The 20,486-nt window shown below is 39.5% G+C and overlaps 1 protein-coding gene across 1 annotated transcript in view; it reads left to right on the forward strand.

Moving 5' to 3' along the window:
* Window positions 1-3,964: 3,964 nt before the first annotated feature.
* Window positions 3,965-20,486, forward strand: part of LOC131831877 (teneurin-2-like) — a 377,156-nt gene continuing 360,634 nt past the window's right edge. Inside the window, exon 1 of the mRNA XM_059174247.1 lies at window positions 3,965-4,374. The gene's annotated coding sequence lies outside the window, so the exon portion shown is untranslated. The remainder of the gene's footprint in view (window positions 4,375-20,486) is intronic.

Genomic DNA, 20,486 nt, shown 5'->3' on the forward strand with positions numbered 1-20,486 from the left:
TCTGAGATATTCGCTAGGGAATAAATTCATTCTTGGGTGAAGGAGAGAGGGGGAAATAGTTAACCTCTTAGCAACCCGTCACCCATTTTATTCATCAGATTTTGGCATAGGGCAAGTTAATAGCCAAACAAATGTAGGAGACAAATCCATAGTCAAGGGCTGGTGTGTAGTTATAGCTGGTACATATGTCCGTAGCTGCCAGGTACGTAAATAGATCAGGACCATTTGTGGATGTGTGTGTGTATGTGTGTGTGTCTGTGGTGTAGAGAGAGTACAGAGCAGGGAGATGAATACTAGAGACACAGTACAAAATACAGAGAACTGAGGTATTTTTTTTTCCCTATGTAAGCCTCTCATTCTTCTAGACTATTGAGAATTCTTACAGGCTGGGAATCTCTGCAAAGGGCTACTCACTGGTATCCCACTTTGAGGAAATACTCCAAAATAGAAAGATAGTTAACAAAAGCTTCCTGTATGTAATCAAAGCCTCCCCTTGTCACTGAGCATGCCTGGTAGTCTGCAAGCAGAATGATACAAAATGCAGTTTTTACTTTCCTGTGGTGTGTAGGCACTGCTGCTGCTGAAAATTAGCAGGGAGGCCGTGAGGCACTGGGTTCAAGAGGAGGGCTGAAGGCAGGGGAACGGGGGGGGGGGGGGGCTGACCAAAGGTGAAACCCAATCCAGAGGACCCGTAACAGGTGGGAAGGGTGGTGCTTTGAGAGTTGCTTGGTTCACTGCAGCAGCTGCTCTCTGAGTGAGGATCCCTCTGCTCCCTGCCCCTCCCACCCCCACACCCAGCCAGAAACCTCTGAAAATCTTGGATATTCTTTTCTGCCACTCAGGACGTTCTATATTACAAGTTTGTAGTGAGGGAGGCCTGGGTTCAAACTCTCATTCTGCATAATGACACTGTCTGTGACCTTGATCAAGTAACTTTCAGTCTCTGAATCTCACATTCCTTATAAGATTTAACAAGAGGGAAAAAGTACAGCAATGTCTCTCCCTCTTTATAGACCCAGTTAAATCTTAAGGCACTATAGCATGCTTAAGCTGTGGATCCCACAGTGACCATCCCTATCCTAATTTCCCCTGAAATTCTAAACCCAGACCAAGGCTAAAGTCCCAATTCTGTGACGTCCTAGCTATGAGATATTGGGTAACTTGCTTGTAGAAGAGAGAGGGAGTTTACTGACAGCCTGGTACAATTGAATAAAATGTAAAATAAAAATAGATATATCACTTTATCTTGGGAGGTTACAGTCCAGTGGATTTGTTTTTGTTCGGGAGCCTTAGTTTCCGTATCTGTAATATGGGAAATAACAATACTTGGCCAGAATAATTGTTGTTAGAATTAAAATGAGAAAAGCTCTGAGCAAGGTGCCTGACATACGGTGGGTGCTCATAGTAGATTGCTAAATCCTATTGTGTGCTTTTTCTGTTTTTTTTTTTTTGTTGTTTTTTTGTTTTTTACAATATTGAATTGTCTCTATTTCCCCTCATGGCATCCCTACCAATCTGTCTACTTTATTTCCCATGAGCTGCTTTCTTGTAGTCTGAGGGGCTGCTAGATACCACTGGATAAGCAGAGGAACCTGAAGGCTAGTCATATGGACTTTAGTGCTAGTGTTGGAGTCCTTCTCTGCCTCTTATCCAGATGTGTGACCTTGGGCAAGCTACGTAACCTCTGTCCATCGCATTTTACTCATCTGTTAAATGGAAAGAAAACAGTTTTCCTATCCTAGGAATCATTATTCCTATATCAAGAGGTATGTGTGGGGGGGGCATGGACATGTACTCGTGTGCATTTGTATACAAAAGAAGGAGATGGATCAAGAGCAATATCTAACAGACACTGTGAGAGTAATGGAAAACTATAATAGACAAATTCTTGTCCTCTTGGGAGTTTATAATCTAGAGGGTTGTGTGCATTGAGAAGACATATACTACTGAAATCTTAGCACAAATGGCAAATTGGTACCTACATCATCTTTTTAAAAATAAGAGTTGAATGATGCTGTGAAAATCTATAGTAAGGGGATTTGACTCAACCAGAGAGATCAGATGGCTTCCCTGAAGAAGTGATACTGGACCAGGTAGCTGAAGGACAAGGAGGAGTTTGCTAGAGGAACATGGGAAGATTTGTTCCTAGTGAGCAGTCACTCTGCATCATTAGCATATGCTAGACTTTAAACTCCGATTACTGGCATGTGTCTTTGTCATCTTCTGTCACCTCTAAGACAGTGATTTGGAAGAAGTAAATGCTTAGTAAATATAAATATTTGTTGAATGAGTGAATGTTAGTAGGAAATCAATACGTGTTTGTTGAGTGAAATAAAAAGTAACTGCTACACTCTCATCTCATGGCTTTATTTGGATTGCTGTTAAGGAGGGCACATAATTTAGTAAAAACAACATGCACCTTGAAGTCAAACAAACTATGCCCCCTCATTCAGACCCTGTCACCTTGGGGAAGTAACAGGACATCTCTGTTTCTCTCTCCTCGTGTGTAAAATGAGAATTAGCATAGCTTCTTTACAAGGGGATTTTCAAGATTCTGTGGGTAAGTACGCAGCACCTAATGAAAGGGTGACCCGGGGTACGTAGTCAAGAGGTGAGTATTGCTAATATTATTAGTGCTGAACAATGGCAAATTGTGGGCATGCAGCTTTTCTAAGATTGGTAGGTTGCTGAAGACAGACCAGGTACAGCTGGAAGACCAGAGAGAGGCTGTTACCATCCAAACCTCCAGCCGACCTTTCTCTTGCTGGAAATGCCTAGAGTTCATCAGTGTACTGCCTTCTGTCTCCAAGTGTCTGAGTCAGAGTGCCGGGTTTGGATACCCCAATCCACTGGCAATAACTGACTGACAGTAAAATATACTGAGACCTCGTTTTCCTCCTAGGGTTGCTCATACGGTACTTGGAAAGGATATAATCCAGTATTTCATGGCATTACTTAGCACAGAGACTGCATAGGATAGGTAACCAGTATGCGTTAGCTGTTACTATAACTATTGCCAGGCCCTCTGGATTTTCTCTCAACTACCCTGAAACTGAATGAACATTTCCTGGGCAGGTAATTACTTCCTTTTGGAATTCCCTTTATGAAAGGAAGGAAAGCACTCCTTTCTGAGGTCTGGACTCCTAGCTTCCAGGCGCCACACCCTCTTGGGCAGGTTCAGGGCCACTGAGTAGTCCAGGTGAGGCAGGTTAGCAGGGACTAAAAGCTCTGGAACCTCTGCTTTTCCCTCTTGAAGCCACCGAACTCGGCTCTGCCCCTTTTGGCGTTCCTAACCCTGGAAGGCGTGTTCGGGGTTCCAGCCTTGCACTGGGCATGCTCACGAGTCAGGGCAGGCTTGGGTCCGCCGCAGGATGCGCCGGCTTGCTATTTTCCCCTGTGTGCAGGGACCCGGGTGCAGCTGCGGTGCGTCAGGTTTCACAAAGCTGAATCCTCGGTGCGTGCAGGCAGGGAACCGAGCCACTCCTGGCCAACCCTAGAGCGGAACTGAACTCTGCACCGCGGGGGGTTTGCGCACTCAGTGTCTGGTCTTGGAAACGCCCGGCTGGGGTTCTCTCTGCAGACAAAGGGGTGCACGTGCCCCTAACGCCCCTATCTCGCAAGCGTGAACCCCTCCCCGGTTCTATGCTCCGCAGCCCCAGCAGCTACAGCCCCAGCGCCACCACCCAGCCCCGGCGGCCGCGGCCTGTGCGCGCACTCGGGGCCCGGGGATTGGCTCTCACTCCTGATTCGGGGCTGCGCTGGCTGGCTGGCGGGCGGTGAGCGGCGCTCCGTGTGTGTGTTTGTATGTGTTGGGGCGGGGGCGGGGGGCAGGATGCGCGCGCGCGTGCGTGTGTGCATGTGTGTGTGTGCGCGTGTGTCTGTGTGGCGCGCGGGCGGGCGCGTGTGTGCGCGCGAGGATTCGCGTGCAGGAGGCACTGGGTGTGCGTGCGTGTGTTATGGGTTTGATTCCAGAGCAGGTTGCACATTGGTCCTGGGTGGCTCGCAGGCTCAGGTCGTGCTTGGGCGTCCTCCTCCTAATCGTTTCCGAAGTAGCAGCACCAGCAGCACCAGCGGCAGCAGCAGCCGAGGCGGCGGCGGCAGCGGCAGCAGCAGCTCAGCTGCACAGCCAGCAGAACTGTGCAGAAGCGAGCACCGTTTGGGGAGTCCGGGGGGCGGGTAAGAGGGAGGAGGGGGAAAACCTGTCTTGATCTTTGGAATTATTTTTCCCCTTCTTTCCCTCTTTCTTGAGGGTGTGTGTTGCCCCCTCGAAGTGAAGGAATTTTGCTCCAAAGCGAGCTGGGACCGAAGACTCTAGGCTAAGTTATCTCTCTATGTAGATGGTGTCAGGGAGCGAAGCTACTGACCGAGCCGCTGGTAAATGTTTTTCACTTCTTACTCTTTAATGCTAAAGGCTTTTTTCCCCCCTTTTCTTTCTTTCTTGTTTCCTTTCTGTTGCTCCTCATTCTGCAATCGCTCCTGAATCAGCTGCAGTTCGCTTTCTCTCTCTCCTTGGCGTTTGTGCAGTTTGCAACTTGTTTCGTGGTTTTCTGTGTATTTTTTTTTTTTTTCTCCTTCATCCTCAGATGAATGCTGGAACATTTAAAATCGGCACTTCGGGAGGTCATCATTAGTTGCATGAGTTTCAAGGGGGAGGGGAAAGATTGGTAGAGCAGACTGTTATTTCTCTGCAGAAGGACTGCCGATTTCTCTCTAATGTTCATCGCAATTATAGCGATTTTTTTTTAGGATGCATTTTAACGTTGCATTGATGTTTAAGGTTATCCTTCTCCAGGATTACAATGCATTTTGACTCAGTTTGACAGCATGGCAGATGCCAGTGATTCCAGAACTACATGCTGGCTAAAATATTCAAAATTGGGGGCATAATCATTTGCATTCCACAAGAGAATTTCTTAAAAATGCTGTTTTGCATCACATTGGTGCAGATTTGCAGGAAGCAGTATAATCGACACCACTAGTTAATGTTGCTTTCAAAGATAATAAACATGTAAGTGGTTTAGTGCATCGCATTCTGTCCTGTTCTCCAGTGATTGAGCTATTGCTAAATTTACTTAATAATAAATTTAGGGCTATGGAGAAGAACCGAGATTGCTGGTATTGTTTTATTCAGAATTGTGAGATGTGTACAGCAATTTCTAAACGCCAAGCCAGCCTTCTCTTAGATCTTACTTGAAGTGGCATCTTGTCAATTGGGGAGGGGAAGGGCAGTTTCTGCCATACACATGGAATAAAATTATTTAAAATAGCCAGCATAATGCATGCAAATTGAACTCTAACTCTTTTCTTAAAAATAGAACTGACTCTGTAACTCTTGCTTCCAGGATCTGTTTTAAATATTATTTAAAAATTAATACACAACAGTTCTTTAATGTATTCATATCATTTAAGTTCTTTGAAGGGTTCTTAGCAGTTACTATGTTTCATTTGTTTTGCTCTTTCCCCCCCCCCCCCCGAAGTTTTCAGTTCCAGTTCAGTAGAAAAACTGAAGGGTCAGTAAGTAAAGGCAAATCAGCAGTTTAAAAAGAAATCAGTTTATAGTTGTAAAATTTCTGCTAAGCCATGGGAAAATGAGCTACAATACTGGCAGCATGAATGTAGAGAGAGGGAAGTCTGGGATAGAGTAGGTTGTATGTTCAGTTTGTGTATTACTATCTTCAGGAGTTCTGAACTCTAGACTCAAATAGGGATATCCAGCTCAGGGATACTCTGAGGCACACAGATTTTAGAGGGAAAGTATTGTTATTTAAGGAAGCCTTTTTCTGCTTTGTGGTTGTCACATCATGGAACAGCAGTTACCTGTGTACGAAGAGTATGTTTGCAATGATACTGTTAAACTTCGTCTTAATGTAAACTTAACCGATGTTGGAGGAACAGCATAAAACAGTGCATGCAGGCTGTTCAGGACTGAAGAACAAAACAAACTGTAAATTAACTCAACTAGTCAGACCCTCTTTTTTAGAGAGGAAAGCCTACTCCAAGACACCATGCAATTCACCTGTTCTGGGTCGCCTTTGTTGACAAAAGCTTTTCTCGAAATTGTGGACAGGATTCCTGAGATCTAAAGCTTATTTCTTCTTTTGTAGTTTGCGGATGGTAATAAGGCATTTTATTTAGAACGAAAGCTCAGCTTACTCATAGGTCCCTTGAGATGGCAAAATTGCTATTTTAAAATATTTTCATGGACCCGTGCTTGCATTTGCCATTTTGATCAAGTTTGGGGGGGGGGGGAGCTCAACTTCTGTTAAATAGGATCACAGCTATTTCTGAGTGAAGCACTTGTTTGTCTGGGTTCTAAAGAAAAATGAATACATACAGTAAGCTAAGATCCTAAGATCCCAAATCTTCTAAAGCATCATGATTTTCTCATTCTAGGACCAAAACCAGAAAGCAATATAGCCCATGCTGAGCACCTGCATTATTTCTCTGGCATTTTCTACACACATGGACACAAACAGCTAACTGACCAGGCTAAGGACTCATTTTATGTGGCCTGTTGGGCAAGATTTATAACTGTTATATAATATATGCAGAGTGTGAGTTTACTTATGAAACATCACAATTAGCTTCAGTTTCAGCATCTTCACTGGACGTGAAGATCAAGAGTACATTGACTTGAAGAATATACTCTTTCCTCCTGAGGTTGGTTTTTACCCACTTACCCCTCTTTCTACTTCTGGTTTCCCAGCAACTTCGGAAAAGCTTGGCGAATTCATGTTAAAGTATTAACCATTATCTACCTTTGGGGTGTAATGCCCAGTTAGATGACTAATCTATCAGTGGTATTTGTGATTACTCTCAAATGGTTCTGCGTGGCATAGTGTTTGTGGCCTGTTGGTGGTTCTATTATTATTGTTATTAAGTTTTCCATTGAATCTTAACTAAGCTTGTATTAATTTTCTGTGCCTGGTGTTGATCTCAGGTTACATAGCAAAGTGATTCCATATTTTTGCTATGTTTGTTGATGAATGAGTTAGTTTACTTTCAGTTGGTGTTTGTGTTGAATTTCATTCAACATTTCCAGAAGCATGGCATCCAACCACCTTTGGGAGAAGGTAACTTGTTTTGGGGGGACGGTTATATAGAAAGAGATCGTTGGTTCATGGAACTTGACAGTCACTTTTGCCTGTTTTATTAGGATTCCTGTTTTCATTTTGATCAGAGTGGAGGTTTCTCTGCACGTATGAGGTGTTTATTATGCTAGAGCCACTGAATGTTTCTTAAAAGTAATTGCTGTTTTTTTCATTGTGTAATTGAAAGGAACTTTGAACTACTTTTGTGTTTTTAAGGAAGACCTGTATTGACAAGCTTTTCCTTTGTTTTCTATTCTGTGTAGACTAATTGTGAGAAGTGATTTCTGGTGAAATATGGTCAAGGTCATTGGCAAGGGCCTTTTTATCCCTCCACACTTAAGAACTCAAACTTCAGTTGAAAAGTCAGATTTAAAGAGATGAAATTCACGTGAAGATACTACCTCAAATGGAGCTATGTGAAAAGTATATGTTTTGTCTTTCATTACTTTGTGTAAAGCAAAAGTTTTGTTCCTTGAATTACTGGGTCTCAGTAGAGGTGATAGACTCACAGTCAGAAACCATTCATTCTGCCCTCACAGTGCAATACAACAGATTCACAACCTTCAGGGGAGATGGCAAGAACATTTGTTTTTCCAGGAGCTAAGGGGTTGGTGGGTGTCTTTTGATATGTTCTAAATGGGAAGGGATATAGCAACATTTCATAAAATGTGATATAGTGTCTAATTAGATAACTCATTTAAAACTTGTGAAACCCTCAGAAATTTTATAAGTCTTGTGTGGTAAGGGCAGATAGTAGCCTTGTCAAAGTATTTCTTTGTACTACTGGTTTCTGTTTTGCTTTATAAAAGGAACGTTCACATTGTTCAAGACTTTGTTCTACTGGTAACATTTTTTTATTAATTTGAGATATTTTTTCTACCAACAAAGATAGAGCACTACTTAGCATAATAATTTTAGCTGTGTTAAGATTATCCTGCTCTTATTTCTGAAAGATTTCATAAAGTTGAAGAGGTATAAATTTCTTTCTCTAAAATTCACATTACCCACTGCCCCAGTTGACTTAACATATTGTATACCACAATGTGGTTTTGAACATGAAATATTGCAGCTTTTTTTGTGAATTCTTAATGACAAAAAAAAAAAACCAAAAAAAACATGAAATAGCTTGGAAAATAGTTTGCAAATAAAGTTCCTTCATTTTTGCTGAAAGACTTTAATTGGCCCACCTCTCCTAAGTGTAGGATTATGAGCCTTTTAGACAAAAGGAATTATCAGAGAAAAAGTAGTTATGTGGTTTTCGGCTGCAGTGTGAGTAAAAAGAGAGCAGGTGTTTCAACTCTTTTCATGTAAGTTTAGTGAATAGAAATAGAGATAAAATAATAACAGTTGGTATGTTGAAATAAAATTTCTTTTCCCTAGTAAAGATTTCCCCCCACCCTGCTCTGCCCCGGACAATATGAATTGATCTTTAATGCTGATGGAATAATTGCCTGCCTTCCTCCTCTCATCACTACTGTGTGGCTCCCAGCAGAATATTAGTGATGGGTGTTATCAACAATGCATCTGTTTAGGCAAAAGCACGAGTGCGTGGTCTGGGAGGACAGACATGATTTCTTTAAAAGTCTCAACTTCTCAGACCTTGGCTGCAATTGGTTTGGGGGAGGCTCTGCTCTCCTTGGTATTTATTTAAATCACCTACGAGGACTCCCCTGTTTTACTCCTTTTGCTGATGTAGTTCTGCCACAGGTTATTGCAAATACAAATATGATGCCGGACTTCTCAGTTTCATTGCTCTTATTACTATATTAGCTGGTGAATTCTGAAATGCAGTGCAGATCTATCAAAGTTTGGAACTCAGCTTTCCAGAAGACAGTCTGTTTAATTGTGCTGATGACTAAGTTATTTAGCTGTAGGGGCTCAACCCTGTTTTAAAACTATTAGAAATTTTGTGTAATCCATTTCTGTTAATATGGCCTTGGTAAAATACTTATTTTTAAGTTATATAAAAGGCAGTTATGGACCCTGTAAAATAAAGGACTTTATTTATTAATTTGGTTCAAAAGAGTAAGTCATTTCTTTTGTTTATTTAGGTTTCCCAGTCTTCAATTTGGGAGGCAAGGGCTAACGTTGGAGACTGTAATTTATGTAATGAAGCTCAGACTGAAACTAACAATAACATACTGATTTAAAATCTTTAGAGAGGACAATTTGACAGAGGATTCTTTTGGAAAAAGCTTATGTTTAAATGTCATTTTTATTATTGCTTAGGATTTAACTGATACTCAATGTTTTGACATTTCTCCTACTTTAATTACAGGAATAAGGGTATACGTGTAGAAAAGAAATAGATCAGCACGTGGAAATGATTTTGGCAAAGGTTAAAAAAAATCTCATAACATACAATAACCATTTCACAAAATTGTGTAAGCCGCTTGCTATAATTGTAACATGTTTTTAAAAAAGTGCCACCTCAAAATTTTGAATGTTAGAAATAGTCAAGTTATGTGCCTCAATTATTTCTGAGAATGAAACTGAACTATTAGAGAAGATGGCTATGTCCATGCATGTGGCTAGTTCAAACAATAAATATCTACATAGCTATAATCATCGTTATTATTAGAGAACTCATTGCAACAGACTTCGTGATCTTAGCTGTGATAATGTTTCTAAACCATTTCAAATGTAAGAGTATATGGTTATGTACTGCACATTTCAGTAGATAATACTTAGCAAGAACATAGGCAAATTACAGCTGCAGGAATGTATCTTTCAGTCTTTTTTTTTTTTTTTTTCTCTCTTTCAATAAGCCATTTTGGGTTTCCCAAGCCAAGTCGGATACTGTGCTTAGCTAAGAGCTAAAACTTATGGTAAGAGTAATTTGATGCTTAATAGGACTTCTAAGAAAGTAAATGCAAATAGGAGAGGGTGCTTGTTTTAAACAGCAAAATAAGACTTGTTCTTTGTGTCACTCAAGAGTATATTTGAAAGGTGATTTAATTTAATTTTGCCTTAGGATTTACTCAGGCAGTAATTATATACAAATACCTGCTTATTCTCCACCTTCTAGTCGGACCACCTCATTTTTACTCACATAGTCTGGTGTGACAGGACAACTGGAATTGGAGACCCATGTTAAAGTTTGGCCCTACCTGCAAGGATTTAATGGAAGCACAGGGAAAGGCATGTGAATGGTGGGAAGAGAATGCAGACCAGAGGGGAACATATTCTATAGGTGGCTGCTGTTTCCTTCTGGTAATAATCATGCTGCTGGTTTTATTTTTAGCCTCACCTATCTTCTTGAGAAGACACAAGCTGCTTCTCTGTATTTGAACCCTAGGAATAATAATGTAATTATTACAAAAACATTTCACAGTGGTTAGGGCTCTGCAATTTGTGTGACCTAGCATCTAATTTTTCTCTTCTCTAATCCTGTTTATATATCCCCACACATAATCAGACTCAGTCAGATGAAACCAATTACTAAGGGGGAAAAAATCAAATTTATTTATTATATTTATTGGATGTGTCTGTTGCTTAATTATCCATTGGCAAATTTACATGTGGTCACAGAGAGGGCTGTGGATGAGTGTGGAAAAATGATCAATCATCACATCTCACAGTCCACAGGAGGCTGCCAAGAAAACAAGAAAAAAACCCAAACCATGAGAACATAGAAACCGTTACTTTCTCATTGCTGTCAATGTGAGGAACCAAAAACTGAAAAGTAAGCATCACCCCCCAAATGCATTTGGCTTGACATAGAAAATCTGGAAAGCATTGGTGGTTACCACAATCAGATCATTTCCTCTAACAACTTGATAATAATGTCAGGAAGAAGAGTGAGGTGTTCTGTAACACTTTGAAACAAATAATGACTTAACTGTTCAAAGGCTGATGTTGGGAAACTGGCTTGAATGGTTCTACAAGGCAAATGACCAAGCCCACCCTTGGCTATGTCAAGGACCGTGGGAATCTGGGGAAGTATGGTGGGGTGGGATCCTGTAAGGTGAAAGGCAAGTGGCGGTGGCATATTTCTTGGCCAGTACATGTAACTGTAACGAGCACATGCTACAACAGCAGTGAATTAAAATAGATTTTGTGTTTGGCCTTTGATGATAAAGACATACACAGACTTTTACTTTGATCTCATGTGTTTTTGTTTAAAAAAATTTCTTACCTCAACCCAAAATGGTTTTCTTCTCTTTTTTTAACCCCCCTCTAAGTTTAAGGGGACCGATCTTCACAGTTTATTTCTTACTTTTTCCCCACCTGCTCTCTCATTATCCATTTTTGGAAATGTTTCATTGTGGAAGTAGCTTTTCAAAACAGGTAGCAACTGAAATAGGCATCATTTCAAGTAAATGTGGCAAGGCTAAATTGTTATCAGAAGCATCATCTTATTTCTGCAATTCTTCAGTTTCAGGGATCACTAAATCTTTATAAATCTGTCCTATCCACACCCCAAAGGTAGAACGTGTATATGAACTTCAGGGAGGAAAATAAACCACTTCTGAACTTGAGGCATTTGGAGATTGTCTGCAAGGAAACACTGAATGAAATGTAAACGTTTTAAGAATTGCATCACCCCTTTAATGCGTCATTTAAAGAAGACAATAGGTAAATTATGATTTATTGCTAATTACCATTTATTTGGGGATGCTTCTGTTGAAGAAGCTATTTAAGCATTGTAGATCATGCTTTTGTTATGTTTGGCTGCAGAGAAATTAAAATGGCAACATGAATCTTGAGAATCGGGAGGGAAAGGTGATTTTATACCTGTTGATTTAGCAAGAAAATATTAGAGGTCCACTAAATTTTGCATTTATTCTAATCCATGTTTTAAAAATTATTCTGTAATAGATTACAGAACAAAAGTTGCTCTCAGCAGGATTCTCTGCAGAAGCCAAACAGTAGCTAGATAGAGAGCCTGAACTGCAGTTCCTACAACAGTGATTTTTCACGAAGCTAGTCCCTAAGGCCACTCTAGGTAGATGAGGGGCAGCTCTTCTTTTTATGTGATTTGTGTATGTTCCCGTAGATTGTGAAGTCTATTCCTGGGCAATTTTCAAGTTAAAATTGTGTTACGGCTACCCTGAAGGTTGTCATTTCTTGGTTTTTCTCTTGTCAGTCAATTCATAAGTGTTTATTAATCCCCCGTGGGGTGTACTCAGAGTCGTACACATTTTGGGTGTTGTGTGTGTATATGATTGATCTCTGGTCTAGAAGCTTACAGTCTATAGACTAAAATACCGTGATATGTGTGTGTGTGTGTGTGTGCGCGCGCGTGTATAAAATGTTTTAATTACAGAAGTTCGTGGTTTTCTCAGTTTTTCTTTTGTTGTTTGATTTGATTTTGTTTTGTTTTGAATTCCATTGCCCTGGAATTCCAAATGTATTTACTCTGAGGAGAGCATAGCTGCAGGCGAGGTCAGCTTTCTTTTCTTTCTTTTTCATCTTTTAATTCAGATGTCCAATAACAGACGTGCTTAAATAAAGAGTAAAGCCAGAGGGTGAGTATCAAACTGTGGATCTTTGCCGCCGTGAAGAATCAGATCACGGTTAACATGTAGGTTTGAGAGTGAGGGCAAATTCTGATGGCGGTCATTTTGAGGATGTGCATGTTACCTGTGTCAATTCAATCAGTGAATGGATGAATGATTCCACGCCCCACAGCTGTCAATTTATATTTTTCATGACCAATGAATCAATTTATGATTTACCTTTCTCTTTTGAGGGATTTTTGAAAGATGGTAGGAATTGGGAGGAAAGAAAATTTTCTTACGTTCCCAAAATGCCATGGCTGAAAAACATTCTCTGAAGGAGTATTTGCCTCGTTGAACTTGAAAGCATATGGTGAATATGTAGGTTCAGAGAGTTAATTTTCAAAACTTATTCACTCTCTAAAATTCATCTTTTATCAATCATTTGTGGGAAGGGTAATATCCTTGAGAGGTACCAGGTGAAGAGCTCTGAGAATCGGTGGCCCAGGAGGAGTGCACAGAGGCACTGACCCCTTCCCCAGCCCCAGGTAATAGCTTCCTGGACTTGAGGCAGTCAGCTCTGACTTTTGATATCACTGGTCAGGCTCTTGATGAATGTTCATTTTTACTGTGGGTTTTCAAGATGTGCATATCTCATTTCCAGGAAATCGTAGATAAACCATCAAAAGTTCTTTTCCATCCTCCGTTCCTTCCTTTTCCTGCTGATCTGAAACAGAAAAGCAGTGGTTGAAAAAAATAGGAAGGATCTTCATGGACGTGTTCCTCATTTAAACTTTGATTCTTGGCTCTTTTCCTATTGGGCACCTGAATTTCCAAGAATTTATGAGATCACTTACCATTTGCTGTCGTGGTCCTCCTGGATGGGAAGTCTTTGTGGAAATGGAATGTTCTTTACAACTCACAATATTGCAGGAGTTCTTAATTTATTTTCCAACAGTTTATAAAATTAACCAACACAGAATAAAAGCACAATTTGAATTGTTATTTTTGACTGTGGGATCCAGTTATGTTCTTGCTTATAATCTACACAGACAAATCTGGCTAATGTAAACAGTAAAGGAATGTGTTAGAAGGACATTGGGAATTACACAATCACGAGGAACCCTGTGGAACCAGGCACTTCAGCTTCTGCCACTGCTTATTGGGTGTCCAGCTGGAGCCCTCAACCTCCCTGGCACTGGTCTCTGCCTCTGCCATTACTGTCAACCAACACTGCTGCCCTGGATATGTGGCCATTTGTACCAGGTCTGGAAGGAACCCCTATCGTGTCTTCTGGGAGTCCCTAGCTCTCATTTCGCAGTTCCGGGCAGGTGATTTCCATTTGACTGGCTGCATCCTGATAAAGTGTCCATACCCAAATAACTAGGAAGTCTGGGAAATCCATAGTCTGGTCTCTCATGAGATCAGAAGAAGACTTCAACTTCCAGTCATATATAAATAGTGGAATTCCCTCAAAATAAAAAAATAGGAAGGGGAGCTGTCAACAAAACAAATAAATGAAAAGCCTCCAGCAAATATTTACCGTTACTCCATGAGTGACTTTAGGGTCTTAAGAGAGGGATAATGATGGTCTCCGGGTATAAACTTGAAAGGCTAGTAGCAGTGAGAACTTTTTTCTTGCTTAAAATCAAATGGAGGACATTTTTGGCCATAGAGGTATTAAGCATAGCACTTTAGATTTTAGCACACACCAATTTCAAATGTTTGTTATGTAGAGTTTATTTTGCTATCACCAAGTGCCGTATTAAAAAGTTACCCCTTTGAATTCCATTCATGCTGAAGTTAAAGATAATTTACCTAAAATGAGCTGAAGTTTGCCTACATATAAGTATGTAAAGTTGATGAATGGTCTGAGAATAGGGAAACGGGATTTGCTTTAAGTACATATGAAGAACATCTGGATGTCTGCGTAATCACCTGTACGCAAATTAATAGGAATTCTGGATAATAGATCAGACCAACTTTTACTTATAAATTGGTAATAATTGTGGTACTTGAAAGAAGTAAAACTGTATTCCCCTCCCCATAATGTAGACTCTGAGGTTTAAATAGGGCTTCCTGGGGCGCCTGGGTGGCTCAGTGGGTTAAGCCTCTGCCTTCAGCTCAGGTCATTGTCTCAGGGGTCGGGATGGAGCCCCGCATCGGGCTTTCTGCTCAGCAGGAAGCCTGTTTCCTCCTCTCTCTCTGCCTGTCTCTCTGCCTACTTGTGCTCTCTGTTATATAAATAAATAAAATATTTTTTTAAAATAAATATAAATAAATAAATAGGTCTTCCTCACATAATTATGAGTAAGCCCAGTGAAGCGTACGACCCATGCAAGTAATCCACATCTCTAGTAAAACTTTCGCATCTAAAGGCTAGTCTTTTATTCTCCACTTCCAAATTAATATATTTATCCTCCTATCACTGTCTCCCAAGGATTTTGAGAATTAATTAGAAACAAAATCACTTTCAGTCCTTGGATGTTACATTCTGTGCAGAAAAAATATGAGATACTGAAGTGTTATTAATAATGACAAAGGTTCATCCAATAAAATAATCCAACTGACTGAATTCTCACATGGTTGGTATTTTCTAATATAAATTACTATAGGATTAGATAGTTAAATATTGAATATTGTCTCATTTAATGCAGTTCCATGAAATATTAATGATAATGATGATTCTCCAGTTTGGGGAATAGGGAGACTTTTTTTTTCCCCTAATAGCTTTGGCTGGTAACATAATACATTTTGCAAAATGATAATGAAGATATTTAAATGAAACTGAAGCAGGAAATAAATGGCCGCAGAATTGACAGATTTCAAACAGGTCAAATGTCACAAAAATTTTTAGTCTTTGTATTAAATAGTTTTCTCTCTATCCTGATGATACCACTGTGATCACTGTGGATAGCTTTAAGAATTTGTTAAAAGAACAGATTTACCCTATTAGGCTCTAGAGGAGGAGTGCTGTTGATGTCGTTTAGTTGGCATGAGGTGTAAATTTCTGAAAATTGGATTGGGCTTTGAAGGAGGGCTGGCTGTGTTGAGTGTGACAGTTTGAAATAGGTTTGTTCACGAAGCTAAAAGAAAAAAAAAGTGGGGAGAGAAGGAAAGAGAGGGAAAAGGGACTGGGTGTGTGTGTGTGGGGGGGGGTTAGAATAAAAGAGAGAAAGAGAAACATTGACCAAATAGTCCAACTAGAGAGACAGGCCTGCTTACAGTTGATTCATGAATGGAGCAAAAAGTTTCAGTTAAGATTTTTGTTGTCTCAGTTTTTGTTTTGATTTTGTTGCTGTTTTTTAATTTTAATATTCCTTGTTTTGACTTTCCTTCATTGATCTTGATTCTATGCACTTATATCTCAAATCAGGGAACTAAAACTGGGAGATAAACAGGGTAAGTGACTATTGTTGAAATATTTTGTCGTGAGTACAGAATAAGAATTTACACTAGTGCATCAAATTGGTTTAAATCTTTATTTTTTTTTTTTCTTTTCTCCAGAGGGGAACTTTAATGTTTTGTGAGATGATTTTATTTGAAATTGCAGTTATCCTTGTTTCAGACCTAGTAATTTAACAGTTGAAAAAGCTCCCTTTTATTGTTCTGTGTAGCTAATGTATGTGGTGTGAGTGAATACGTTTTATTTTAAAAAGTGTTTGGGGGTAGCATTCTTTTCGCAAACTTATTCCTTGATAAAGGAGCTGGCTGTAATTTGCCAAAATGACTGTTTCGTTTTCTTTAGTTGTTAGATAATTGCTCTTTGTATACACTGTGAAAATGTTCATATAGACCAGTGACAAAGCCTAGCAGATGCACTTGCAATTATCTGGAATTTAAGTAAATTTTGCATCTGATACACACAAAGCAAAGGCTTTGTCCAAGCAGGCTCGCATAGTGGCATGTGGATTGCTGTGAATACAATGAGTAGATTTTTAATGGAAAACAAATGGGACTATTAGTAAGTCTTGTCTTTTACTTGAAAAGACACCCGCTTTAGGCATGGCTTACAACTTACTCATATTCATGGTTGCTTCAGTTCTAAATATGACCTTTGAAACTGAAAAAACATTTTTAAATGTTTAAAACAAAATGTGTAGCTGTGTTTTTATTGGAGTCACATTCATAGATTTCTAGAAAAGGGATGGTGAAATAAATATTTGTTTCATATTTCAATGTTATTTTTTTCTGACTGTTAAGGAGAGCATTCACTTATTAAGGGAATTTCATATTATAAATAAATCATGCTATAGAAAAAGATAATTACAATGTTACTTTAACAACCTCAATTCATAAGGGGGACTATAAGAAAGAATGTATAATGGGTCCAAATTCTACTTCATATTGTAAACAAAAGAGATCTAGCCAGAGGAGTAGTTTCTGCAAAAACCTCTCTTCCGAGTTTTCTTTGAGATTAATCCTTTCCACTGAGTGTTTTTTCTTGTTGTCAGACTTACATAAGTTGGATATTTGAGGGCTTAATCTTTTCCCCCATACTTATTCTTAGAAAAATATTAAATGCATGGAGCTTCTTGGATTCTCTGAAAGGCCTTTAGGTCTCTGCTGGGGGAGGGAAGGGTGTTGAATCATTTTTACTTCCAGTGAGAGGTTACAAATAATTGGTCCAGGGGAATTCTTATTTTATAGTTTGAAGGTTCTCCATGCTATCTGGCCTTTGAATGAAGCAAATTTCAAAAGTAACTCAGGCAACATAAAGGCGTGCCTATCTTGCTCACTTTCTGCTTTCTTCTCTGTCTAAAATGGAATCTAATAATAACTGGAGATTTTTTCTAATTCTTTTAAGAATCAGAAGCCTCCAGGGGGTCTAAGAGTGGAGTAATTGTTTGGGAAAAAAAAAAAAAGTAGATACGGTAGATAGGGGAAGAAATTTTTAAGAAGGAAAGGGAGAGCCTGACAACAGTATTTCAGGCTCTGAATTAGAACAAGACAGACATGCCCTTACTGGAATATCATGCCGACAGACTAGGCCTCCCACCTTAACTGCTTTTCAAAAAACAAAACATGAAACTTCTTGACTAAGTACTTTCGATAGAATTTCACAAACTACAGAACTAACTCAGATGCGCACTGCCAGATGATCTGTGTATTCTAGAATCTCTCCAGTGCTGTCCATGACCTCCTCATCCGCCTCTCCTTTCCTCCACGTTTGCCTACATTTCTTAAACTATCACAGGCTATCTTTAGGTTTGGAGAGAAACCAGGTGCTTTCCTTGGTATTTAAGCAACTTGCTATTTTGAAATTCCCTTAGAGAACAGTGGGCATTTTTATTTCTGTGTCTTGAAGCATCCCTTTCCCTTTGCTGAAGGAGAAGCTGCTTATATAATACCCAGAAGCAGACCCTTGGGAACCACCAAACTATTTTATGAATGTTTTGCAGGAAAAGGAATGCAAGTGCTTCTGTGTCAAGCGTGTCCTCCCATGGGGGGTCTCAATTTGAGATATTTGCACAATAGCAGATTCTCCTAAGGATAAATATATACAAATCCATCTTTCAAATTGAGTGGTACCGGTAAGAAGCTGCACCTAGGAGGATGAGAGCCCACTAATCGCTCATCCTGAAAAAAGATTCTTGAACAGTTCCAGAGCCAGGACCCAACTGTCAGCAGAGCTTGCCAGGGAGACAGATGCTGTGGTTGGAAGACAGTTTTCCTCAGTTAGATATTGTGTTCTTGTAGATGGCCAACCATGACTCATGGGGGAAACCGGAGAGAGAGAGAGGAGAAAAGAAGAGTAAATTAATCATTTTATTAATCCCTATTTAGAATTCAGTCGTGTAACTAAATGTCAACCTGGTGAACTTTCCATGAAACCAGAAGGGTTGTAAAGAGAGTTGAAGGGTTTGCAAGTTATGCCAGGTAATAAAGGCATCTAATTGAACCTGCAGACTAGATAACTGAGATCGTCTCAGAAGAATACCTGTGAAAAATAGTAATGTGGGAATTATTGAATAATCAGGCTCAAAGAAAGCATGCTTTCGAAGGATTGAGAGTACTTGAATCATTTTTCTATGACAGATAGGTCTGTTCTCTGTTCACTCTTTCTGTGTCTTTGTGTGTATTTATGTATCAAAGGTGTGTAGGTGTGTACGTGAGAGATAATCTTGTCTTCACTGTTCTTCTCTTCCTTCTTCTACCTCTCTCAATACGTATGTGATATGGATGTGCGTGTGTGTGTGTGTGTGTGTGTGTGTGTTTGTATACAAATAGCATACCTATGCAGATGCGTTATTTTAAGCCAGGACACTGCTGTACCCCCAAAATGCCAGCTTCCGTGTACATTTATCATTCACCATCTGATCTGCTAACTCTCCAACACGAGCAGTTGATGATAGAAGTGGACTATCTGTTGTCTGAAAGATAGGGAAACTCAGTTTTTGTAACTCCCTTCTGTAGCCAGATTGTGGGTTTCCTACAGCTTCCCAGAAAGGGTTAATATTGCAGGTAAGAGTCTTTGCTTTCCTCTGTTTTCCTTTTTTACACTTTTCCTTGTTTCCTTTAAAAAGAAACAGGAGTTTGGGACAGTTTCCCCCATCCTCACTTATTTGGGGCTGAGTATTTTAGGCTCCCTTTTAGCCAAGTTTATTTCATAGGTCTACTCTGTAGGTCTCCAAAACTGGAATAAGTTATGTGCTTGAGTGCCTAACAGCAGTCCCTCTGCCAAATTTTTGATCTACCATTTTTTTTATAGAGTCCCAGAAGGGTCTCTTTTCAGATCTGCATGTCCTTCATGAGTTAGAATGGCGGATCGCCAAAAGGTGTGTATTTGAGGAAAAAGCAGGCTTTTATTTTCCCCCACAGCCAGCTATTTGGAGGGTACTCTAGGAACTGAAAATTACAGCTGTGGAGCCAATTTAGAGAGAGTAATTCACAATTGACTTGTGGAAGAGGTAGCCTGCCTTCTTGAGCCACGGTGCTTGTCTGGCCAATATGGAACTGTCTGAGATGAGGCTCTTCACCTGAGGTTTACGTGTCTTTCACTGTATCTCATGTCCAGTCAAGCACTAAGAGATGAACCTGTCAATCTGTAGCACTCTCTGGAGAACTTTGGGGCTCAAAAGCCCTGGGTCATATTGATCCTTGAGTGAAGGTGGTTGCACTTCTTCTGAGGTTTATCAAAATAATGATGACATTTTTCATTTAGCTGTTCCAGACACTTATTTGTAAATGCACAAAAAGATGAATTATTCTTGCACACATGCTGGAGAGGTTGCTGTATTTCATATTGTGTTGTACATAGTATGTCCTCGATAAATATCTGTTGAGTAAAAGCAATGTGGACATCTTTTCCTTGGAGAATATAAGAATGGACTGTGTGGTTTTTTTTGTTTGTTTGTTTTGTTTTGTTTTTAACCGTGACTGGTTGAATGACTTCTCTTGGTCTCATGGATGTATATTGATATTTTATCATTATACTTCTTTTCTCTTATAAATAAGGAAATCAATGGAGCCCTGAATTCGCTGTCTATCAAATTATTAATATGAAGATATTTTAAATAATTATTTTCATTCTTTATCCTTTATATTAAAGAAAAGGTGCTACAGAAGTTATAGTGTAGTACTTATAAAAGTAGTAATCTTTTTGGCCTGAGAAAATGTATCACCACTTTCAGTTTATGAAGAGCAGAAAGTTATATCACATTTTTCTTGAAGTTAGGAAAAGAGCTAACAAAATTGGTATAATGCAAGGGTCAGCCAACTATGAACTATGGATCAATTTTGACCAAGTACCTACTTTTATATACCTATAAGCCAAGAATTGTTTTTATATTATCAAATGGTTGAAAAAACAAAAGTAGAATACAATTTAAGGGCCCTTAATATTAGGTAAAATTCAAATGTCTATGTCCATAAATAAAGTTTTATTACATTCATACCCATTCAATTGCATGTTTTTGATAACAGCTTCTGTCCTACAACAGTGGTGTTGATT

Source organism: Mustela lutreola, chromosome 5, assembly GCF_030435805.1.
Source record: "Mustela lutreola isolate mMusLut2 chromosome 5, mMusLut2.pri, whole genome shotgun sequence".
Taxonomy (NCBI): Eukaryota; Metazoa; Chordata; class Mammalia; order Carnivora; family Mustelidae; genus Mustela; species Mustela lutreola.